The following is a 23,010-nucleotide window of genomic DNA, read 5'->3' as shown; positions in this document are numbered from 1 at the left end:
CCTCCAACTTTGTCCTTATTTTCCAAGGTTGTTTTGACTTTTCTGGGTCCCTTGCATTTCCAAGAGATTAGGATCAGCTTGTCAGTGTCTGCCAAAAAAAAAAAAAAAAAAGGCAGTTAAGTTTTGATACAAATTGCATTGTATCTATACATCAGTTTGGAGTGGATTATCATCTTAATATTATGTCTTCCAATCTATGAATGCAAGGTGTGTTTCCATTTATTTAGATCTTTATTTCTTTCAACAATGTCTTGAACTTTTCAGTGTATAAATCTTGCATTTTTGTTAAATTTATTCCTAAGTATTTTATCCTTTTCAATCTATTACAAATGGAATTTTAATTTCATTTTCTTCATTGCTAGTGCACAGATATAGAACTTTTTTGTATATTTATCTTGTATCTAGTAACCTTGCTAAGCTTGTTTATTAGCACTGTGTGTTGTGTACTTATTCCTTAAGAGTTTCTATATGTAAGATCATGTCATCTTTCGTTCCAATCTGAATGCCTTTTATGTCATTTTCTTGCCTAAATGCCCTGGCAAGAACTTCCAGAACAATGCTGAAAGGAAGTAATGAAAGCAGACATCCTTGTCTTATTCCTAATCTCAGGGAAAACTTCTTATTCTTTCACCGTTAAATATGATGGTAGCCATGGATTTTTCTTAGATGCCCTTTATCCATTTGAGGAAGTTCTCTTCTGTTCTTATTTTGTTAAGTGGTTTTTAAAAATCATATAGAGTATTGGATTTTGTCAAATGCTTTTTCTACATCTACTGAGATGCTCATGTGTTTTTTTTTTCCATTTTGTTCAATTAATATGGTATATTACATTAATTGATTTTCATATGTTCAACCAGCTTTGCATCCTGAGATAAATCCCAGCTGGTCATGGTGTATCCTTTTTAGATGCTACTGGATTCAGTTTGCTAGTATTTTGTTCAGGACTTCTGTATCTACGATCACAAAACATACTGGCCGGTAGTTTTCTTTTCTTGTGATGTCTTTGTGTGGTTTTGGTGTCAGGGTAATTCTGACTTCAGAAAATGAGTTGGGAAGTGTTCTCATAATTTTTGGTAAAAACTGGACATTTTAAATAACTGAATGTACAGCTCTAGAAATATGATTTTCTCCGTCCCCAAGGTCTGTTGTCATTACTGCTTGTCGTACTAGTTAAGTAACTACCCTGAGCTAATTCTATAGTGTCTGTATTCTTTGTCACATAAGGTCACTGAAGTTTCTATTCAGTTAATGGTCAGCTAATGATAGGACAGAGATTTCTTTAAATGCCTGGAACAAATAAATCTCCCATTCTTTGCCAAGGGGCTGTAAGTGTGGCTAGGACAGGCTTTCAGGGTGCAGACAGGCAGTTTACAACTCCACCTTAGACTTCATTTCCTGAGTGGGCAATGCTTCAAGGTCAACAAAGGTGAGAGCTTAGGGTTTTCTCAGTTCTTTTCTGAGCAAGTGCACATCCCTGGGCACACAGACCCACATGTGTGCACGACCATCCAGACTTCCCGGAATGCATCAAAGCTTCCAAAGCCCTTATGGAACTCTATTCCCTAAACTTTAAAGTTTTTTTTTTTTCAGGTCTACTGTTTGACCCAACTCTTATCTGTTGCCTCTAACAATCACATAGTTAAAAAACTTGCCTGTAACTGTTCTTTTAAAAATGTCCTCTAGAGAGAAGACTTTTCACACTCAGTGAGCTCCAAGGTAGCCTTGCAACTGAGGGCTTCCAGGGAACCACCAGACTGATCAAATAATGGCATCCATTTTAGAACGTGTCTTTAATGAGTTCTAGCTCCACTCCTCTTCCTCTGGTAGCTGCCATGCGGCACCAGAAATGCAGGCTGTTATTTCTAAAGGCTACTGTGGACCTGGAGAACAGAGGATGACTCTAGGGCCAGTTAAAATGTCATAACACTCACTGCTCACCCTTTTTTTTTTTTTGAATTTTATTTATTTTTTCATACAGCAGGTTCTTATTAGTTACCCATTTTATACATATCAGTGTAAACATGTCAATCTCAATCTCCCAATTCATCCCACCACCACCTGCCCGCCACTTTCCCCCTGGGTGTCCATACGTTTGTTCTCTACATCTGTGCCTCTATTTCTGTCCTGCAAACCAGTTCATCTGTATCATTTTTCTAGGTTCCACATATAAGCGTTAATATATGATATTTCTTTTTCTCTTTCTGACTTACTTCACTCTGTATGACAGATCTAGATCCATCCAAGTCTCTAAAAATGACCCAATTTTGTTCTTTTTTATGGCTGCATATATGTACCACATCTTCTTTAACCATTCGTCTGTCGATGGGCATTTAGGTTGCTTCCGTGACCTGGCTATTTATTGTAAATAGTGCTGCAATGAACATTGGGGTGCATGTGTCTTTTTTTTTTTAATTTCAGTATGTTGTATTTTTTTTCTTAATTTTTATTTATTTTTGGCTGTGTTGAGTCTTCGTTTCTGTGCAAGGGCTTTCTCCAGTTGCGGCGAGCAGGGGCCACTCTTCATCGCGGTGTGCGGGCCTCTCACTGTCATGTCCTCTCGTTGCGGAGCACAAGCTCCAGATGCGCAGGCTCAGTAGTTGTGGCACACGGGCTTAGTTGCTCCATGGCATGTGGGATCTTCCCAGACCAGGGCTCGAACCCGTGTCCCCTGCATTGGCAGGCAGATTCTCAACCACTGCGCCAACAGGGAAGCCCCATGTGTCTTTTTTTTCTTTTTTTTTTTGCGTTATGCGGGCCTCTCACTGTTGGGGCCTCTCCCGTTGCGGAGCACAGGCTCTGGACCCGCAGGCTCAGCGGCCATGGCTCATGGGCCCAGCCGCTCCGTGGCATGTGGGATCCTCCCAGACCAGGGCACGAACCCGTGTCCCCTGCATCGGCAGGCAGACTCTCAACCACTGCGCCACCAGGGAAGCCCTCATGTGTCTTTTTGAATTATGGTTTTCACTGGGTATATGCCCAGTAGTGGGATTGCTGGGTCATATGGTAATTCTATTTTTAGTTTTTTAAGGAACCTACATACGGTTCTCCATAGTGGCTGTATCAATTTACATTGCCACCAACAGTGCAAGAGGGTTCCCTTTTCTCCACACCCTCTCCAGCATTTGTTGTTTGTAGATTTTCTGATGATGCCCATTCTAACTGGTGTGAGGTGATACACCTCATTGTAGTTTTGATTTGCATTTCTCTAATAATTAGTGATGTTGAGCAGCTTTTCATGTGCTTCTTGGCCATCTGTATGTCTTCTTTGGAGAAATGTCTACTCAGGTCTTCTGCCCATTTTTTGTTTCGGTTATTTTTTTTTTTTAAGATTGAGCTGCATGAGCTGTTTATATATTTTGGAGATTAATCCTTTGTCCGTTGATTCGTTTGCAAATATTTTCTCCCATTCTGAGGGTTGTCTTGTTTGTAGTTTCCTGTGCTGTGCAAAAGCTTTTAAGTTTCATTAGGTCTCATTTTTGTTTTTATTTCCATTAATCTAGGAGGTGGATCAAAAAAGATCTTGCTGTCATTTATGTCATAGAGTGTTTTTCCTATGTTTTCCTCTAAGAGTTTTATGGTGTCCAGTCTTACATTTAGGTCTCTAAGCACTATGAGTTTATTTTTGTATATGGTGTTAGGGAGTGTTTTAATTTCATTCTTTTACATGTAGCTGTCCAGTTTTCCCAGCACCACTTATTGAAGAGACTGTCTTTTCTCAATTGTATACCCTTGCCTCGTTTGTCATAGATTAGTTGACCATAGGTGCGTGGGTTTATCTCTGAGCTTTCTATCCTGTTCCACTGATCTATATTTCTGTTTTTGAGGCAGGACCATATTGTCTTGATTACTGTAGCTTTGTAGTATAGTCTGAAGTCAGGGAGTCTGACTCTTCCAGCACCGTTTTTTTCCCTCAAGACTGCTTTGGCTATTCGGGGTCTTTTGTGTCTCCATACAAATTTTAAGATTTTTTCTTCTAGTTCTGTAAAAAATGCCATTGGTAATTTGAAAGGCATTGCACTGAATCTGTAGTGTTCACCCTTATTCTTGAATAAGTGCTCTCCAGCTTGTTTCAAGAGCTTGGCTAGTTTCCACACTTCTCAGAAAGTTGATTCTGACAATTTTTGCCAACCTTCTGGTTGACTTTATGGAGGAAGCAATTTTTGTAATCCTCACACTGCCATTTTCACTCACACTGTCATTTTCACTCACAGCTGCTTGTGTTGAAACTTGAAACTAAACCTTGACATTTTTCAAATATGACTAATTATTCCAAAGTATGATCTTCTCATGACTGATTAGTATTCCATTCTATGAATATGTTATTGTTTATTTAACAGCCATCTCCTGACTGGTAGACATTAGGTGGTGGAAGGCTCCAGGGACATGCAGGAACCAGCTTGTGCTGACTCTGAAGAGCCACTTGTGTACATCTCTTCCCAATTCCCTCCTTCAGTAAAGTTCCATTGGTAGCTTGAAATCAGCCATGGTGGAAACGCTTACACCACAGAAACTGGCAAAATTACAAAATATTTTCCCCCACCCACAAATGACAGGCAGCTTTTAAGCATTTAACTGCACATCACTGGGTGCAGGTATCATAACACAGAGCCATAATAGGACCATATGTTTTTTTTGTTTTGGCTGCGTGGCATGTGGGATCTTAGTTCCCTGATCAGGGACTGAACTTGTGCCCTGCAGTGGAAGTGCAGAGTCTTAACCACTGGACCACTAAGGAAGCCTAGGACCATGTTTTATTAATTTGTGTATCCTTAAGACTCAGCAGGAGGCCTAGCACACAGTAGGTGATCAGGACTTTTTTGTTCTTTTTGTGTACACACTTCCTGACACAGGTGGATTCCCAGTTTGAACCTTATTTTATAATCTTCTTTGATTTAGCATAACTTCAAAGCATATTATACTTGACACATAATTGTCATTATTTTAATGCCTGCAATTTTCCTTTGACTAAATGAATATTTCTTTAATCCCTCCCATGTCGATTTATTATTACTTCATTTCCAGTATTTCACAGTGATGAACATCTCCATGAAATGAGCCTTCTATATCTTGCTGAAACTCCTTTAAAGCTGGGAACAGGCTACCTTGCCAAAAGAACACCTGAGACAGAGTAAAAAACACATATGACCTCCTAGATCATTAATTGTTTTACACAGTAAATGTCTTTTCTGGGCCCAACTCCCTATTGCAGGGACTCAGGAAGAACACACCTGCACCACACATTCACAAACAGGTACTACATTTAGGATTTTAATGCTGTGTACACTGTGTACAGATTAAGTCATATCTGCAAGACAGCGGTGCTCATCATATAACCGCATAGTTGCAAACCAGGAATAATCAGGATGTACTTTCAGCTGCTCGAATAGAACCAGAACACTTGTGTACTTGACAGGTTTCTTTCTCATCTATTAATAGCCCAGCTTTGCAGTATCAAGGAGCCAGGCTTCAAATATACATACTGTTGCTCAACTGTCCCTGGGGTGCCCGGGTCTGCATGGCCCAATGTGGCTGACTGCCTATTGGAAAAGGCCTCTTCCCTTTCAGGGGACCTGAAGTGCACAGAGCACTTGGTCCCACACCCCATAGCCCAGGCTTAATCATATGGCTTACATAGCTGCAAGGGAATCTGGGAAATGTAGCATTTGATCTGGCTGACCATATATCCAGCTAAAAATTGAGGGTCATGATAACATGAAAAGTAGAGAACTGATTTGGGGCAAAATTAGCATTCTCTCCTACAGTTTCCAATACCTTTTAAAAATGAATTAATACTTTTTATGTTCTACAGATTTATCTATTTAATTTTTTTCTGTACTTTTTTTTTTTTTTTTTGGCCGTACGCTGGGCTCTCACTGTTGTGGCCTCTCCCGTTGCGGAGCACAGGCTCCAGACGCGCAGGCTCAGCAGCCATGGCTCATGGGCCCAGCCACTCCGCGGCATGTGGGATCTTCCTGGACCAGGGCACGAACCTGTGTCCCCTGCATCGGCAGGCGGACTCTCAACCACTGCGCCACCTGGGAAGCCCTTTTCTGTACTTATTTTAAAAATGCCCCAGTTATACTGCATCATCATTTTTATGTTAAAAGCATTAGGCTGGTAAACTGAAACCTTTACACTGTACCAGAAAACGTACTACCCTGTTTCAGTCTTCTTCTTTTCATATGCCAGGAGCTAAAAGGAATTGGCCCAGACCTTGCTCAGCTGTTTTAACAAAGACAGGTGAGACCTAGTCTCTGCCTACCAAGTCTGGTGTGGGAGACAAACACGTAAATAAATCATTACAGAAGGAAAACACAAAATGCTATAGAAGCTGAGAACCAAACTTCTCCCAGGAGGAAAGAGAAAGCTTCTAAGAAGAGGAAATCCAAATTCATCCAGAAAAAAACAAGAAAGAGCCTTCCTGACAATGGGAAAATCTTGAGCAAAGGTACTGAACGTTGGAGGCACCCCAGCAACTCAACTGAACACAGGGTGGATGGTGGCTAGAGATGATGCTGGGCCCAGGTCTTGGAGGGGAAGGCGCATCACTTGTCTGACTGTGGTGGTATGTGAACTGGCTCTCATCATCCATTTCAACTTCCTCGCGTGCCTTCACAGGCTGAGGCCAGAAACCTGAAAACTACATTTCCCCGTCTTCCTTGCAGCTAGAACTCTGGATGAATTAGCTCCACCAGTTAAGTGCACTGACGCAGCTAGGAGTGAGCATGGCTATCTTTTCGCTTCTCCGGTTGCTACTGCTGGCTAGCACAGCCAGGGAAACACTGTGTTTCAGCAGCAATTCAGCTTTTTAAAAAAAATAAATTTATTTTATTCATTTTATTTTTAGCTGTGTTGGGTCTTTGTTGATGCACGTGGGCTTCCTCTAGTTGTGGTGAGCGGGGGCTACTCTTTGTTGCAGTGCGTGGGCTTCTCATTGCAGTGGCTTCTCATGTTGCAGAGCATGGGCTCTAGGCACGCAGGCTTCAGTAGTTGTGGCACACAGGCTCAGTAGTTGTGGCTGGCGGGCTCTAGAGCACAGGCTCAGTAGTTGTGGCGCATGGGCTTCGTTGCTCTGTGGCATGTGGGATCTTCCCAGACCAGGGCTCGAACATGTGTCCCCTGCACTGGCAGGTGGGTTCTTAGCCACTGCACCACCAGGGAAGCCCAGCAATTCAGCTTTGTGTGAACTAAGAGACTGAGAGAGTTGCAGCCACGGCAGAGGCTCCCTTAGATATGGAACACAGCTCCAGTGATGCCCCCTTTTCCTGATTGTGGGAGAGGCTGCAGCTCCCCTGGTAGGCCAGTTCTGCTGTGTTGTTCTGGCTGCATTCTTGAAGGCCCACTCAGAGACATTCCTTGAGGCCCTCCAATGACTTTGTAAGCATCTAACGCCCTGGATTAAATCCCTTTCTGATTAAAATTGGTAGAATGGCTTGTTTCCTCTAACTGAACTCTGATCAATGCAGAGGCTTGCCGTTAAAACTGACTATTCGGGCTTCCCTTGTGGCGCAGTGGCTGAAAGTCTGCCTGCCGATGCAGGGGATACGGGTTCGTGCCCTGGTCCGGGAAGACCCCACATGCCGCGGAGATGCTAGGCCCGTGAGCCGTGGCCACTGAGCCTGCACATCTGGAGCCTGTGCTCCGCAACGGGAGAGGCCACAGCAGTGAGAGGCCCGCATACCACAAAACAAAAACAAAAACAAACAAACAAAAAAACCCTGACTATTCAACCACATTCCACCTAAAATGTGGCTCAAGTCCAGGCTCTGGCTTACATTCTGGACAGCCTATTGTTGTTATGCCCAAAAAGCAGCATGGACACCACCACCACCACCAGAAAGCTCCCCTGACCTGGCCTGCCTCAGTGGAGAACAGACCACTTCTGAGAGCAGCTGAGGGCAAGCACAGACACAGCCTTCGCTGCAGGGATCCTGCTTCTGACAGATCTGTCCTCCTTCCACACCCAAAGGTAAGGGCTGTACAACCCTAGCCACTGCTCAGGCCAATTGAGTGTCTGCAACAACACAGGGAAGGAGTGAAAATACCTATCATCACAGAGATTTGGGTTCTCCTTCACTTCCCTACAAACAAAGCCATGAAGTTAAATGGGAGACTCTGGGGAGAGGGTGGGGGAGGGGGACCGCTGGTGGTTCGTTAGCAGAGAGCAGGGCCATTGCTCTGCAACCATTACCCGACTGTGGTACACACAGGAACGTTTTAAATTTTAATCATTGTCTACTTATTTTAAGGTAGAGTAGGAAAATATAACATGTGAAACAAACCCAATTTTATGAGCAGTATCTCTTCAGGACATGTTTAAAAGGCAAACCAATTGGGGGGATAATTAGGTAAGTAATAGTAAAACCGGCATGAAGATATGGCCAAAATCATGCAGGTGGCATGCCAATTCTAAGATCTGGAAACCCCACTGCAAGATGACATTTGGTCCCTGTGACAACAGTAGGAGTTGCTTAATTTTTGCCTCCACTTTAGAATGGAGAGTGAGGATCAGAACACTGAAATGACCTGTCAGTGTCACATGGCTACTAGTGGTCAGTAACAAAGTTGGGATTCATTCCTGGCTGGTATGGTCTTCACCCCACTCCCACCCCCACCTTATACAGACTCCGAAAGCCACCAGTAAGCATAACTTTGGAGAAGTGAAGAACTCTTCCAGTCCACTTCCTCCTGGCGGCTGTGGTCATCCACCACGTTCCCAGCTCCCCTCTGATGGGGCTGGTGTGCTGCAGGGAGAGCTCAGGAGGTGTGGCCTGGACATCCGAGCAGGCTGCCTCCTCCAGGGTGCAGGCTGGAAGGAAGCAGCCGCCTTCAGGTTCAGGGCAGGGGGGGGGGGGCCCTCGCTGGGGCTCTCATGCTTCTCCTTGGCCTCCTCTCTGGGCTGCAGTCGATATCCCAGGAAAACAAACGAGAAAGTACAGCTGGCATGGTGTGGGGGGCTGGGATGCTGCCTGGGCACAGGCTGAGAGTCCCTTCTCAAAAGCCGATGACTCGTGTGGCCCAGGTCTCAGGGTCAGAGCTGTTCTAGCCAGCCCTCCTGAGGGGCCAGTGGCCGTCGGTGTGCCTCCTGTGCCCGAGGCTCCAACGCTGTCCCAGGGCGCCAGCGGAGGGCCTCAGAAGCCAACCAGCAAGGACGGCGAAGGTCTTCTGGGCACGGCTGCAGCTCACTGCTCTTCTGTAACCCAAACAACTTCCATTTCATCTGTTTTACATTCTAAAAACAGTTTGGGGGGAATTCCCTGGTGGTCCAGTGGTTAGGACTCTGTGCTTCCACTGCAGGGGGCCCAGCTTCGATCCCTAGTGGGGGAACTAAGATCCCGCAAGCCGCATGCTGTGGCCTAAAAACAAAAGACAACAGTTTGAGAACCACTGCCTTAGCATCTCCTAGGCCTCAGGTTTGAAGAACTGTGCACAGGGCCCGCACTGCCTCTGAAGATATCCAGGGCAGAAATGGATGGGATAGAGGAGTGATGGCAAGTGATGACCGAGGGGCCTGGGGAACCAGATGAGCAGGAAGGACAGCGGGTTCCAGACGCTGGCCTTTACCAAACCCTCTTCTAAAGTGCTTCCTTGTCATTTCTGCCTAGCTTAAAAATACACGTTGGGAGAATGCCTGGGTAGCTCAGTCGGTAGAGCATCAGACTTTTTTTTTTATTGGCCAGCCATGTGGCTTGTGCAATCTTAGTTCCCCCACCAGGGACTTAATCTGGGGCCATGGCGGTGAAAGCACCGAGTCCTAACCACTGGACCACCAGGGAACTCCCCTAGAGCATCAGACTGTTTTTTTTTTTGAATATTTATTTATTTGGATGCACTGGGTCTTAGTTGCAGCACGTGGGATCTTTGTTGCTACGTGTGGGATCTTCTTTTTTACTTGTGGCATGTGAACTCTTAGTTTCAGTATGTGGGATCTAGTTCCCTGAAAAGGGATTGAACCCGGGCCCCCTGCGTCGGGAGCATGAAGTCTTAGCCACTGGACCACCAGGGAAGTCTCCTAGAGCATCAGACTTTTAATCTGAGGGCCCAGTGTTCAAGTCCCTGTCCAGGTGCAAAAAAATAAAATAAATAAAATTTTAAAAATAAATAACCAATTAAAAAAATAAAATTTATAAACAACCTAAATGCCCAATGACAGATGAATGAATAAAGATGTGGTCGGGACTTCCCTGGCAGTCCAGTGGTTAAGACTCTGCACTTCCACTGCAGGGGGCACGGGTTCAATCCCTGGTGGGGGAACTAAGATCTCACATGCCACGCAGCACAGCCAAATAAATAAATAAATGATGTGGTACATGCAGACAATGGAATACTACTCAGCCATCAAAAAGAACAGAATAATGCCACTTGTAGCAACATGGATGCAACTAGAGATTATCATACTAGGTGAAGTAAGTCAGAAAGAGAAAGACTGGTGGACTGCCTCTGTAACCAAATGATCTCATTTAACATTGGCAACATGGGCATAAAGTAACACCATGGACCTCTTGACAAGATGAACGGAGATGGACCCAACATCACATATAGTATTTCTGTCAAAAATGCAAAGCCTGGATGTAATAAGAAGGAAACATCAGGCAGACCCAAACTGAGGGACAGTCTACAAAATAACTGGCCTCTGCTCTTAAAAAACCTCAAGGTCGAAAAAGACAAAGAAAGGCTAAGAAACTGTTCCAGATCAAGAGACTTAAGGAACATGAAAACAAAATGCAATGCCTGGAATGGATCTTACGCCAGGAAAACACCACCACCTCCACCACCATAAAGAGGACATTATTGGCCGCCTGCTGATGCAGGGGACGCGGGTTCGTGCCCCGGTCTGGGAGGATCCCACATGCCGCGGAGCAGCTGGGCCCGTGAGCCATGGCCGCTGAGCCTGCACATCTGGAGCCTGTGCTCCGCAACGGGAGAGGCCCCAACAGTGAGAGGCCCGCGTACCGCAAAAAAAAAAAAAAAAAGAGAACATTATTGGGACAATGGAAGAACCTGAATACGGGCTGTAAATTAGATAACAGGATTGTATCCATGCTGAATTTCCAGATTTTGATAGTTGCACTCTGGTTTTGTACCAGAATGCCTCTGAATTTAGGAAATAAACCCTGAAGTTCGAGGTTAAACACAAAGATGTTTTCAATTCACTCTCAAGTGGTTTAGAGAGACAGAGAATGATAAAGGCAAAACATTTACCTAAATAATCCATGGTCAAGTCAGACAACAGATCGTGGAGAACAGGTGAAGGTTTCTCCCACACCCTTTGCTGCCACCTCCCAGACACAAGCACGATCCTTCACATATTTCTCTGGGCTCAGATAATCATCTATACACAGATGCATGGTTTGCTGGGGTTTAGTTTCTTTTTAAAAACAGGGTCATAGATTACATGTTACCCTACAATTTGATTTTTAAAATAGTTTTTAAGGTTTTTTTTTAATCAAAGCAATATATGCATATGGTTAAACATTACTAGTAGTGAAGGGCTTAAATAAAAGCCAACTGCTCCACCCCTTCCGGACCCCAAGGCTGCCCCTCAGAGCAGTCACTCTCAACTGTTTTGCTGGTGCTTACCCCTATAGCGCTAAATAACACGCTTATCCTATTTCTGGGTATATGAATGGTACACTGACTTCCTGCTTTGCGTGAGGATTTAATTCACTTACACCCTCCTCCACTGTTTCCAAGGGTTTTCATTACTATCTGTAGTTCTTCTTTAATTTCCACTCCAGCCGTATCTGAGCTCCAGCTCTGTACCTTTTCCTTCCCTCACCCTGCCACCTGTCTACTTCTGTTAACTATAACTTTACACTGCCAAACTGATAATGTGTTATGTTGTTCTGTAACCATAATTGTCTTGCTTGCTGAGTTGACAGGTGGACTCTCTCAATAAATACTGCTCATATGATTAGCACGATAGCAATATTATTACCTGCACAACCAAGCAGTGTACTATGGTTACATCTCCTTTCTTGGGCAGCCTTTGATTTTCCTTGCATTCAACTTCTTTTACTTAACAGTATGTCAAAGTTCTTCCAATTTTTTAAATAACCATATGGTAATTTGAGTAGGTAGATTTAAATGTTAAAAATTAAACTAAATTTTTATAGTGGTAAAATATACATAAAAAGGCCATCTTAACCATTTCTAAGTGCACAGGTCAGTGATATTAAGTACATTCTCACTGTCGTGCGACCATTGCCACTACCCGTTGCGTAACTTCATCATCCTGCACTGAAACTGTCCCCATTAAACACAAACTCCTCAATCCCCGCCCCCACCCCCAGCCCTCGGGGCCACTGCTCTACTTCCATCTCTAAGGCTACTCTATAGAGATCTCATAAAAAATGGCGTCACACAATATTTGTCTTTTGTCCTTTTGGCTTACTTCACTTAACGTAATTTCCTCAAAGTTCACCTATGCTGTAGAGTATGTCAGGATTTCCTTGCTTTTTACAGATGAATAATAGTCAATTGTATGTATGGAGAGGCAGCATTTTGTTTTCCATTCATTGTCCACTGAAGGATATTTGCAGTGTTTCCACCTTTTGGCTACTGTGAATAATACTGCTGTGTGGGGCTTCCCTGGTGGAGCAGTGGTTAGAATCCTCCTGCCAATGCAGGGGACATGGGTTCGAGCCCTGGTCCGGGAAGATCCCACATGCCTCGGAGCAACCGAGCCCGTGCGCCACAACTACTGAGCCTGCGCTCTAGAGCCCGTGCTCCACTACTATTGAGCCTGTGCTCTAGAGCCCACAAGCCACAACTACTGAGCCTGCGCTCTAGAGCCCACGAGCCACAACTACTGAAGCCCGTGCACCTAGAGCCTGTGCTCCACAACAAGAGAAGCCACCGCAATGAAGAGTAGCCCCCGCTCGCCGCCACTAGAGAAAGCCTGCGCACAGCAACGAAGACACAACACAACCAAAATGAAAAATAAATTTATATTTAAAAAAAATACCGTTGTGAACATTGTTGTACAAATACCTCTTTGAGTACCTGCTTCCAGTTCTTTTGGGAATATGCCCAGAAATGGAATTGCGGGATCATATGGACATTCTATGTTTTTTTTTAAAGGAACCTCCATACTGTTTTCCACAGCAGCCACACCGTTTTACATTCCCACTGGAAGTGTATAAGGGTTCCAATTTCTGCTTTTTTGATGATTCCTAATGGGTGCGAAGTGTTATCTTATTGTGGTTTTGATTTCTATTCCTTAATGATCAGTGATGTTGTGCATCTTTTCATGTGTTTATTGGCCATTTGGATAACTCCTCTGGTGAAATATCTTTTCAAGTCCTTTGGGCATTCTATTTAAAATTCATTTCTTAAATTGTGGTAAAATATTCATATCAAAATTAACTATTTTTCAGTGTACCAGTGGCATTAAATACCTTCATATTTTTGTGCAACTCTTACCCAGTTTTGAATTGGGTTGTTTGGTACTGCTGAATTTTAGTAGTTCTTTATATATTCTGGGTATTAATTCCTTACCACATATGTGATTTGCAAATATTTTTTCCCACTCTTACATTGCCTTTTTACTCTGTTGATTGCATTCTTTGATGCACAAACATCTTAAATTTTGATGAAGTCCGATTTATTTTTTCTGTCATTGCCTTTGTCTTTGGTGTCACATCCACAGAATCACTGCCAAGCCCCATGTCATGAAGCTTTTGCCCTATATTTTGTGCTAAGAGTTTTACGGTTTTAGCTCTTACATTTAGGTCTTTGATCCACACAGAATTCGTAACTTGTTAAATCAAAGCGATCTTTAAAATGTAAACGCCATTGCGCCTGCTCACACATCTGCAGAGGTTTTCATCTCACTCAAATTAAGAATGATTACCTTATCCTAGCCTACGGGGCTCCACCTGATGTGATTTACACTCCTCTGATTTCACACGACTCTAGGTGCATGGCCACACCGTGCTGCCCCTCCCATGTGCCGAGCACATTACCACTGCAGGGCATCTGTGCTTGCTGGTCCCTCTTCCGGGAGATCCCTGATCGCACGACTCCTCCTCAGTGAGGTTGTTCCCGACCACCTTCATCTCTACCCCAACCCCGAGTTTGTTTTCTTATTAGCACGTATCACTGCTATCATTGTTCCTTGTGTTCCCCAGGAGACTATAAACTCTAGGAAGGCAAAGGTCAAGAACACATGCATGCTCAGAGTAAAGCTGAGCTCACTGCTCACATGTCCAGTCTCCCCTTGGTTCCTAGAATGTAAGCCTGATTTGTTCAGGGCAACAATGGGCCCAGCTAAAGAACTCTGTTTCTCAGCAGACCCTACAGCTAGAGGTGGCCAGGTGACAGGACTCCAGGCAACGAGGGGGAAGCTGCTGGGTGGGGCTTCCTGAGCAGCTCATAACAAGAAAGCTGACTGAGCCGGGCAAACTTGCCGTCTTCCCTTCCCCTTCATCCTGCCTGCAGTCATCTTGTGACCCTGAGGTGACAAGCATGAGGATGAAAACCCAGGGTAAGGATGAGTGAGCAAAAGGACAAAAGTAGCTTCGGCCTCTGATGGCTTCATGGGTCGACAGTACTTCTCAGAACTTCTTGCTCCATGAGAAAAGGGAAATCTATGTTCATCTAAGGCACTATGGGTTGGGTTTTCCATCAAAGGTAGGAGTCTGGGTCCTTGATGGTCCCATGGGGCAGCCACTCTAGCAGAAATCTAAACTTCTTTTACAAAAGAGAAAAATGAAGCCCTAATTTGTTCATCACTTGTAGCAGAGACAAGTAACATGCATTATTCTTGCGTCCTGGGCGAGAAAGGAGAGAATAGTCACGCTTTAGAGATGTTGAGCATGAGGTGCCGGTGGGATAGACCAACACAGAGAACCAGGAGAGAGCAGTGTGGGTCTGGAGCTTGGGGAAAAGAGCTGGGTTAGAAAAGGACAGGTCAAGGACTTCCCTGGTGGTGCAGTGGTTAAGAATCCGCCTGTCAATGCAAGGGACACAGGTTCGAGCCCTGGCTTGGGAAGATCCCACATGCCGCAGAGCAACTAAGTCCGTGCATCACAACTACTGAGCCCACACTCTAGAGCCTGTGCTCCACAACAAGAGGAGCCACCGCAATGAGAAGCCTGCACACCTCCACGAAGAGTAGCCCCCGCTCGCCACAACTAGAGAAAGCCCACGCACAGCAACGAAGACCCAACACAGCCAAAAGTAAATAAATAAATGATAAATAAATTTTAAAGAAAAAAAAAAGGTCATAAGACTTCAGGGTGGACACTTCAGAGTCCCTCACTGCTGGTCTTGGGTGGGGCACAAACACATCCTGACCATCTCTGAGGAACAGAGCAGGGGTCAGATTTGGACTACAAATAAGGAAGACTGTCACAGTCAGAGCTGTCCAAGAAAGGAACAGGCCCCCTAGTCAGGGAGCACTCTGCTCCTTGAGCAGTGCAAGCAGAGACTGGGTGCTGGAGAAGCGGGGGAGAGGTCCAGAGCAGCAGGAAGTGGAGTCCATGACTGTTAAGGATCTCTCAGGCCTTGAGCTGCTGACATTCTAAGCATCTGATTGGGTCCTGAAGTGTGGTGTTATCAACCTTGGAAAAAGGACCCACCCAACAGTGAGACCAGAGGTCGCAGGGCCCCCATCCTTGCCCTGATGCTATGGTCTTTCACAGAAGCCAGGGGCCATCTGCATGGTACTCAATTGCATGCAAGGTCTCAGACGTTTCTACTGACAAGTATTAGATAACTACTAGACCCCAGAGTTTTATTTAACTACGTACTAATGGTTTTTTTCTCCATAGTTATTAAACTGATACACGCACAAAACAACAATAACAGTGACAACAACAAAAAAAAACTTGTAAATTCAAGAAAACACCAAGGGAGGGGGAAATATGTAATTCTACCACCCAGAGATAACCACGATTAGCAATTTTAACATAAAAATATCATGTCTTTTTTGTGCACATAAAGTTTTCCTCAAAGTTGTGTTTTACTTTACATGCTATTGTGATGCCTTCGTTCTTTTCAACTTATTTTCATATAAACTTACAAAAAAGTTGTAAGGATAGTAAAAAGAACCTCTGTGAATCCCTGTGTACCCTTCACCCAGATATCCTGCTTCCTTTTAATGGCCAGGTGAGCCCTTTATCCACGTGACTCTACTGTCCCCAAAACATCCCGAGATGAATACTCCCCTTATCCACACCTCACACACGAATACATTAGGCCTTAGTCAGGGGCTTCGAATATTTCACTTCACAATCCTTAAAGGTCTTTGATTCCTATCTTTGTGCACCTATTCCTTAGGGTTTCGAGGCCACCTCTAAATAAGATTATCCACAAAATCCCCCAAACCCACTGGCAGGGCAGAAGGGAATCCACGATCATCACAGTACCTTAAACCTGTGTCCCATCACCAGGCCACGTCATGGCCCATGATGCACAGTGACTAAGTACATCTTTTAAATCTTCTAATGACCTTGTAAACAGCTTAATAGTGCATTTTTTATGATTCAGAATTACTTCGTCAAGTGCAACTATATAAAACACACTCTATTCTCTATAATCCTATTAGATATTACTTCATGTTAAAATACGTACGCACCCATGTTCATAGCAGCATTATTCACGACAGCCAAAAGGTGGACACAACCCAGGTGTCCACTGACAGATGAAGAAACAAAATGTGGTGTCAGGGTGGAAAAATTTTCTTTCCACCCTTCTAGGTTCTTTGGCTGGTCTAATGGTTAAGCTGACATCAGACAGATTAACAGGAGAAAAACAGATTTAATTTCATATGTATGGGAGCCCCATAAAAATGAGACCCAAAGGCAGTCAGGCAATTGAGACTTCTCTGCATCCCTGAACTAGGAAAGGGATAGAAGCTGGGGCTGCAGAGGGGAGGAGGGCCATTCACAGCAGCTGAGAAGAGCGGACGTCTGCCCTGCCATGCAGGTTAAGTCTTTAACATAAATAAGTCATCTCTGCTAATTGCTTTCTTTAGGGGCTGGCCCCCTATTGCAATTCTTTTAGGCTGATAAAGAAGAGGTAAAAATTTTTCCTGAAACTGCTGGGTCTTGATAGCCTTTGGCTCAAAATAATTCACATGACAAGGTGGCACATTTGGGGTGGCATATTCTGCTCCCCTTCAGTGCTATACACACACAAGAGAATATTAATCTGCCTTTAAAGGGAAGGAAATCCTGACACACGCTACAGTGGGTGAACCTTGAGGACATTATGCTCAGTGAAATAAGCCACTCACAAAATATACTCTATGACTCCTCTTATAATGAGGTCCCTGGAGCAGTCAACTTCACAGAGACAGAAAGTAGAATGGTGGCTGCCAGGGACCCAGGGGAGGGAAAAATGGAGAGGTATTGTTTAATGGGTACAGAGTTCCATCTTTTTGTAAAATGAAAAGACTTCCGGAGATTGCTTACACAACAGTGTGAACATACTTAACGCCACTGAAATATTAACGCCACTTAAAAATATTAAGATGCTGAGTTCTACATTATGTGTAATTTATTAAACTAAAAGAAAAATTTTACACATACGCGGTACGTGTTTCATATTAAATGAGCAATGAAATATGAGCAATGAGCCGCAGAAACGGAGGCTGATGCCTCTGAAAGGCCCTGGAAGACGCTCCGAAGAGGTGCCTGTGAGCGGAACAGTGCAGGTGGCTGTGAGCAAGGAGGCATCTCCGCAAACGGCCTGCAGACCATATCCGCATTCTCCCACTGGAGACGGGAAGCCGGGGGCCCTGAAGCCGGCAGACCTGCTGGCCCCCACTTCTCCTTGCAGGCTTCCTGTGTTAACTGTCACCCTGTGGCCACCTGCTCCTTACCCTCCGGAGAAATTCTGCCTCTGAGTGCAGTATTAGTTCCTTAACCCTGAGGTTGAAATACTGCAGAACTAGAGACCACTACTGAACGCCTGCTGTGTGCCCTGCACAAGGTGCTTTACATACATTGTCTCTAATCATTTCCACGGCGACCCTATGAAAGAGGTTTCGTGATTCTCGTCTTACTCATGAGAAGATTGAAGTCTGCGAAGGTTAGGTAACTTACTCAACGATACACAATAATGGGGCTAAATTCTTTGCATTATATGGCCTCTAAGATGATAAAAGTAAGATCCGTAGGGCAACTAGCATATTTTTAAAGCCCCTATAAGGTCCCAGAGGCAAAAATGTATCAAGCAACTCAGGGTTGCCCCCAAATAGTAAATGCTCTTTCCTGAGCACTTAGCACAGCTTAGGAACTTGGCTAACTCCATCTAGTTCCATCACCAGAGCTATGGCATTATGTGTATACCACAGGCCCGAGTGGTACGTGCAAGGGTGTCCACTTGTGGTCAGTTGCTTCAGGAAGGAGGACGTTGCTCTCACGTTCAAATATGTGATTCCCAAAACCAATACCACTTCTGAAATTGCTACTACTTTATTTTTTAAACATTAAGAAGACATTTCAGGATGATTTTAAGGCAGAACTTGCTTCAGTTTCTAAGTCAATGCTGCCATTGTGTTCCATGGTACTAACCCTAAAAACACAGAAGATATACCAGCAACTGAACCTACTGAAAATATATGTGCTTGTAGCAAAAAGGCATTTATTCATTCATTCATTCAACAAACCGGTCTTGAGCGCCTTCTCTTTGCCCGGCTCCTCCTCCCCCCCCCCCCCGCAAAAACAAAAGCAAAAAGAACAAAAATCTCGCTTTCAAGACTCAGGTCGTCTCATCGGTTCGAAACCTTTGCAGCAAGTATTGATACTACAGTACTGACCTCTAAAATTTTATCCTCACAAATTCAATCTCATGAATCTATTAACCACCGTGGCTCTAGCTGAAAAAACCTACTTTTTTGAAACGTTGCCTTCTCGCTTTATGATGTGATAACCTCATAAAAAGACCTGGTGTATTTAGATCACACACTCAAATATCCCCAAACTTATTTCCCCCGCCCCTGTCCTCGTCCTCCCATCTCTGCTGCCTTCCTCACCGCCCGTTTCGGCCCTTCGGCTGGGACTCTGCCTGTGCGAGCTCGTGGGCATCTCTATCCTCGTGGGTCTTTTTAAAAAACACCCAAAACCCGCCAACAATGCACATCCTCACACGTTTTTCCGCGCTTTGCTTTTTTCACTTAGTGTCTGCTGGGGTTGGGTCCACATTACTGTAGGAACCGTCTTGCGGTTTCTAGCGACAGCAGGTCACTCCTCTGAGAGGACAGACTAACTCATGTCACCTGGTTATTCCTGGTTTCGTGGTCAAGACATGAAGGTCAGCCTTCGTGTCCACGCGAGGCAGCTGAGGGCACCGGCGCCCCTCCCTAAATGGCCGAGAGGGAACCCCTAACGTGGCCGCGGGGCACTGACGGCCCAAAGCCGAGCCCGGGAAGGGCCGGGAGCCCCAAAGGCCGCCCCACCGCGGCAGAGCACGAGCGTCCCGCGCCAGCTGCCGGACCACGGGCCACGCCGCACACTCGCCTCCACTTCCGTCCACGCAGAGTGGGGGCCGCCATCTCTTACTTTCGGCCACCTACCCGACGACAAAGACACCGGGAAACTCCGCGGAAGCCGTCTTTCGCGAGGAGCCTGCTACAATCCCCGCGTGTCCCAGAAACAGGCCAGCCTCTCAGCGTGCCGTACCGCCACACAGGAAGCCGCCATGTTGTACATCTTGTACGGCAAAGCCCTCCATTTCCGGGACCGGCCGCTGACTTGACCCGTGAGGCGCGAGCCAACAAAGGTGGCGTGAGCGCCCTCTGGCGGCGGCGCCGGAGTAGCGCCGCCAGCTTTGACCTGCGGGGAATTCTGCTTCCGGGTCTCCTGGGGGTGGGGCATTGACGTGAGCTCGGAGCTGGGTCGCGGCTGGGGTGGCACCCGAGCGTGCGCAACGGCGATGGCGCGGGGCTGCGGGCTGGGATCGCGTGGGTTGAGGGTCTGCGTGGTCTGTTACCTCGCCCCCTCCTGGGAGGCCCGTGCTGTTATTACCATTTACGGGTGAGAACACGCGCCCTCCTTGCGCACTCTGCTAAACCCCGGTAAAGATGACCTGGAGATCCGTCCCCTCTTTATTTTTGTAAAGTGGGTAACATTACTTAATCGGGGGGTTATTGCGAGGATTGAGTTTTCGGATGACAGTACCTGGTTCTTAACGTCCGTTTCTTCTCCATCGGTCATAGTGATAACAACAACCCCGTGCGGATGGCCCCTGGGCTGCCCGGGGTCTGTACAGGTCTCCTGGAGGATCCTCCTGGGCAGGGAGCGTTGAAGTGATAAAGGACAGTGGGGGCAGCGTGGTGCACGGGGTGGGGACATTAATGACGGGAGCTGAGGAAGCTTCTGCAGAGGGCCTCCCGCGGAGCAGACGAGGCACGAACATACCTGCTTATTTGAACGAGGCCAGCGACACGTTGGAGTGTGTCCAGGGGGTCCGTGAAGCAGACGGCAGTGGTTATGGAGACGGCCCAGAGAAGCACCATCCCCAGGCCCACCCAGAAGTTGTCCCTTATCTGTGGCTGGTGATGGGTCCCCACGGGCTGGTGTTCTGGTAGACCTGGCTATCAGCTCTCTCAGCCCTCAGGGACCTGACTGTTTGGGCAGTGCCCCGGAGGCAGCCCTGGCTCTGTCCTGGCAGCCTGGCCTCCCTTGTAGGGCTCCTGCTTGTCCTCCTTCATAGACGTCTTTGGGATTCACACTTCCAAGATGCATAGCACTTATATTCTATGTCATAAGTGCAAATACAGTGATTTGAGGACTTTTTAGATAACTACCTGCTCTACCTGCTTCAATCCACCAATGAGACCACCTCCCATTCCATCAGGGTAGCTTCCTGTTTGGATGCATTCCAGAGCTTCAGGAGACCTCTCTTTAAAGTGCAAAAATAACCTTTGTATCTCGTATCAGTTCACACATAGGTGATGAGTTAGCACCTTAATGGCAGCACGTGTAGTTAAGGGCAAGTCTGAGAGTTTTCATCCTGATCGTCATCACACTCCTGGGCGAGAGCCCAGGACCCAGGGAAGATGCCGTTTCTGTCCTTGGGAAATAGACAAGATTTGTGAAGCCAGGTGCGCAAATGCACAGGTATTATTGCCTTGTTGTGGAAGAAATGAAGGAAGGGAACCTCATCCTATTTTTCTGTTGAACACTGAAATTGTCAAATATCGTCCATAATGTTATGAGTGACATTCACGCTGGACAACACAAACCAAAGCGAACAGGAACATCAGGCCTTTGCACTTGTATCTACATAATGTGTATAATTAATGATTTATGTAGTCTTTTTTTTTTCTTTTTTTTTTTGGCTGTGCCCCTCGGCTTGTGGGATCCTAGTTTCCTAACCAGGGATCAAACCTGGGCCCCGCAGTGAAAGCACTGAGTCCTAACCACTGGACCGCCAGGGAATTCCCTATGCAGTTGTCTTTTAAATCAGAATTAAAAAGAAAGAAAGAAAAAAAACCCCTACAAACAAAAAGTACTTTATATTGTCTGTTATATTTACCGACGTAGTTACCTTGATTGGTACTCTCCCCCCCCCCACCGCCCCCGCCGTTTGGAATTGAGTTACTGTCTAGTGTCATTTCATTTTAGCCTGAAAGATTCCCTTTATTATTTCTTGGAATGCAGGTCTGCTAGCAACAAATTCTCTCAATTTTTGTTTATCTAGGAATCTTCATTTCTCTTTCATTTTTATTTTATTATTATAGTATTACTTTAATTGACTTTTGGATGTTAAACCAAGCTCCTATTCTTGGGAAAGCCCACTTGATCATGGTATATAATTCTTTTTATATGTTGCTGGATTTGGTTTGCTGATATGTTGTTGAGAATATTTGCACATATATTCGTAAAAGACATTGGTCTGGGGGCTTCCCTGGTGGCACAGTGGTTAAGAATCCGCCTGCCAATGCAGGGGACACGGGTTCGAGCCCTGGTCTGGGAAGATCCCTGCATGCCGCAAAGCAACTAAGCCCGTGCGCCAGAACTACAGAGCCTGCGCTCTAGAGCCCGTGAGCCACAACTACTGAGCCCGCGTGCCACAACTACTGAAGCCCACGTGCCTACAGCTCATGCTCAGCAACAAAAGAAGCCACCGCAATGAGAAGCCCGCGCACCACAACAAACAGTAACCCCCGCTCGCAGCAACTGGAGAAAGCCCGCGTGCAGTAACGAAGACCCAACGCAGCCAAAAATAAAATCAATTTATCGAAAAAAACAAAAAACCCCACATTGGTCTGTAGTTTATTTTCACTTGTGATGTCTTTGGTTTTGAAATCAGGGTAATGATGGCCTCGTGGAATGAGTTCCTTCCTCTTTTTTTTTTTTTTTTTGCGGTACGCAGGCCTCTCACTGTTGTGGCCTCTCCCGCTGCGGAGCACAGGCTCCAGACACACAGGCTCAGCGGCCATGGCTCACGGCACTAGCCGCTCCGCGGTATGTGGGATCTTCCCGGACCGGGGCACGAACCCGTGTCCCCTGCATCGTTAGACGGATTCTCAACCACTGCGCCACCAGGGAAGCCCCCTCCTCTATTTTTGAGAAGAGCCTGTGCTTCCAGAGTGGGAGGCGTTGAAGAAGCAGACACGGAGAAGCTGGGGATCAGAGCGGGACCCTGGCCAGCTCTGCAGGCCTCCCAGCGCACATGAATCAGTTCTGCAGTTTTCAGGTGTAGTTGCTGCCTTCAGATTCCAGCTTCTGGGAGAGCGAGTAGTCTGGCCTAGATTGGGTCTCGTTCCCCCAAACGGAACTAATGCAAGTTCCTCGAAAGGATTGTGGAGTTCTGTGGCCCAGACTGCTCACCGTCTACAAGACATCTTCCCTCTCATTCTTCCACATCAAAAGTATGTTCCCTGTTAAAAGGATGTCTTACTGCCTCTCTTTCGGATGGGTATGCAACTTAAAGCTCAATAAATGTTTCTTGAGGGAGTGAAAGGATGAATTAATAAAGAGAATGAAAATGGATTCATGTTTAACGGAGAATTTGGGGGCAGTACTTTTTAAGCTAAAAAGTAACATACCGTTC

At 45.7% G+C, this 23,010-nt stretch overlaps 2 long non-coding RNA genes across 2 annotated transcripts; one reads left to right on the top strand and one right to left on the bottom strand.

Moving 5' to 3' along the window:
* Nucleotides 1-8,211: 8,211 nt before the first annotated feature.
* Nucleotides 8,212-19,852, bottom strand: LOC132526733 (uncharacterized). The gene is made up of 2 exons (XR_009542677.1): nucleotides 19,526-19,852; nucleotides 8,212-9,356 (listed from the first exon to the last, which is right to left on the bottom strand). It is a non-coding gene; the product is annotated as an uncharacterized LOC132526733 (long non-coding RNA).
* Nucleotides 19,296-22,215, top strand: LOC132526734 (uncharacterized). The gene is made up of 2 exons (XR_009542678.1): nucleotides 19,296-19,985; nucleotides 21,901-22,215. It is a non-coding gene; the product is annotated as an uncharacterized LOC132526734 (long non-coding RNA).
* The last annotated feature ends 795 nt before the right edge of the window (nucleotides 22,216-23,010 follow it).

The sequence above is a fragment of the Lagenorhynchus albirostris genome, chromosome 10, assembly GCF_949774975.1.
Source record: "Lagenorhynchus albirostris chromosome 10, mLagAlb1.1, whole genome shotgun sequence".
NCBI lineage: Eukaryota > Metazoa > Chordata > Mammalia > Artiodactyla > Delphinidae > Lagenorhynchus > Lagenorhynchus albirostris.
Note: the sequence above shows the minus strand (reverse complement) of the source record. Positions and strands in the feature narration are given on the sequence as shown.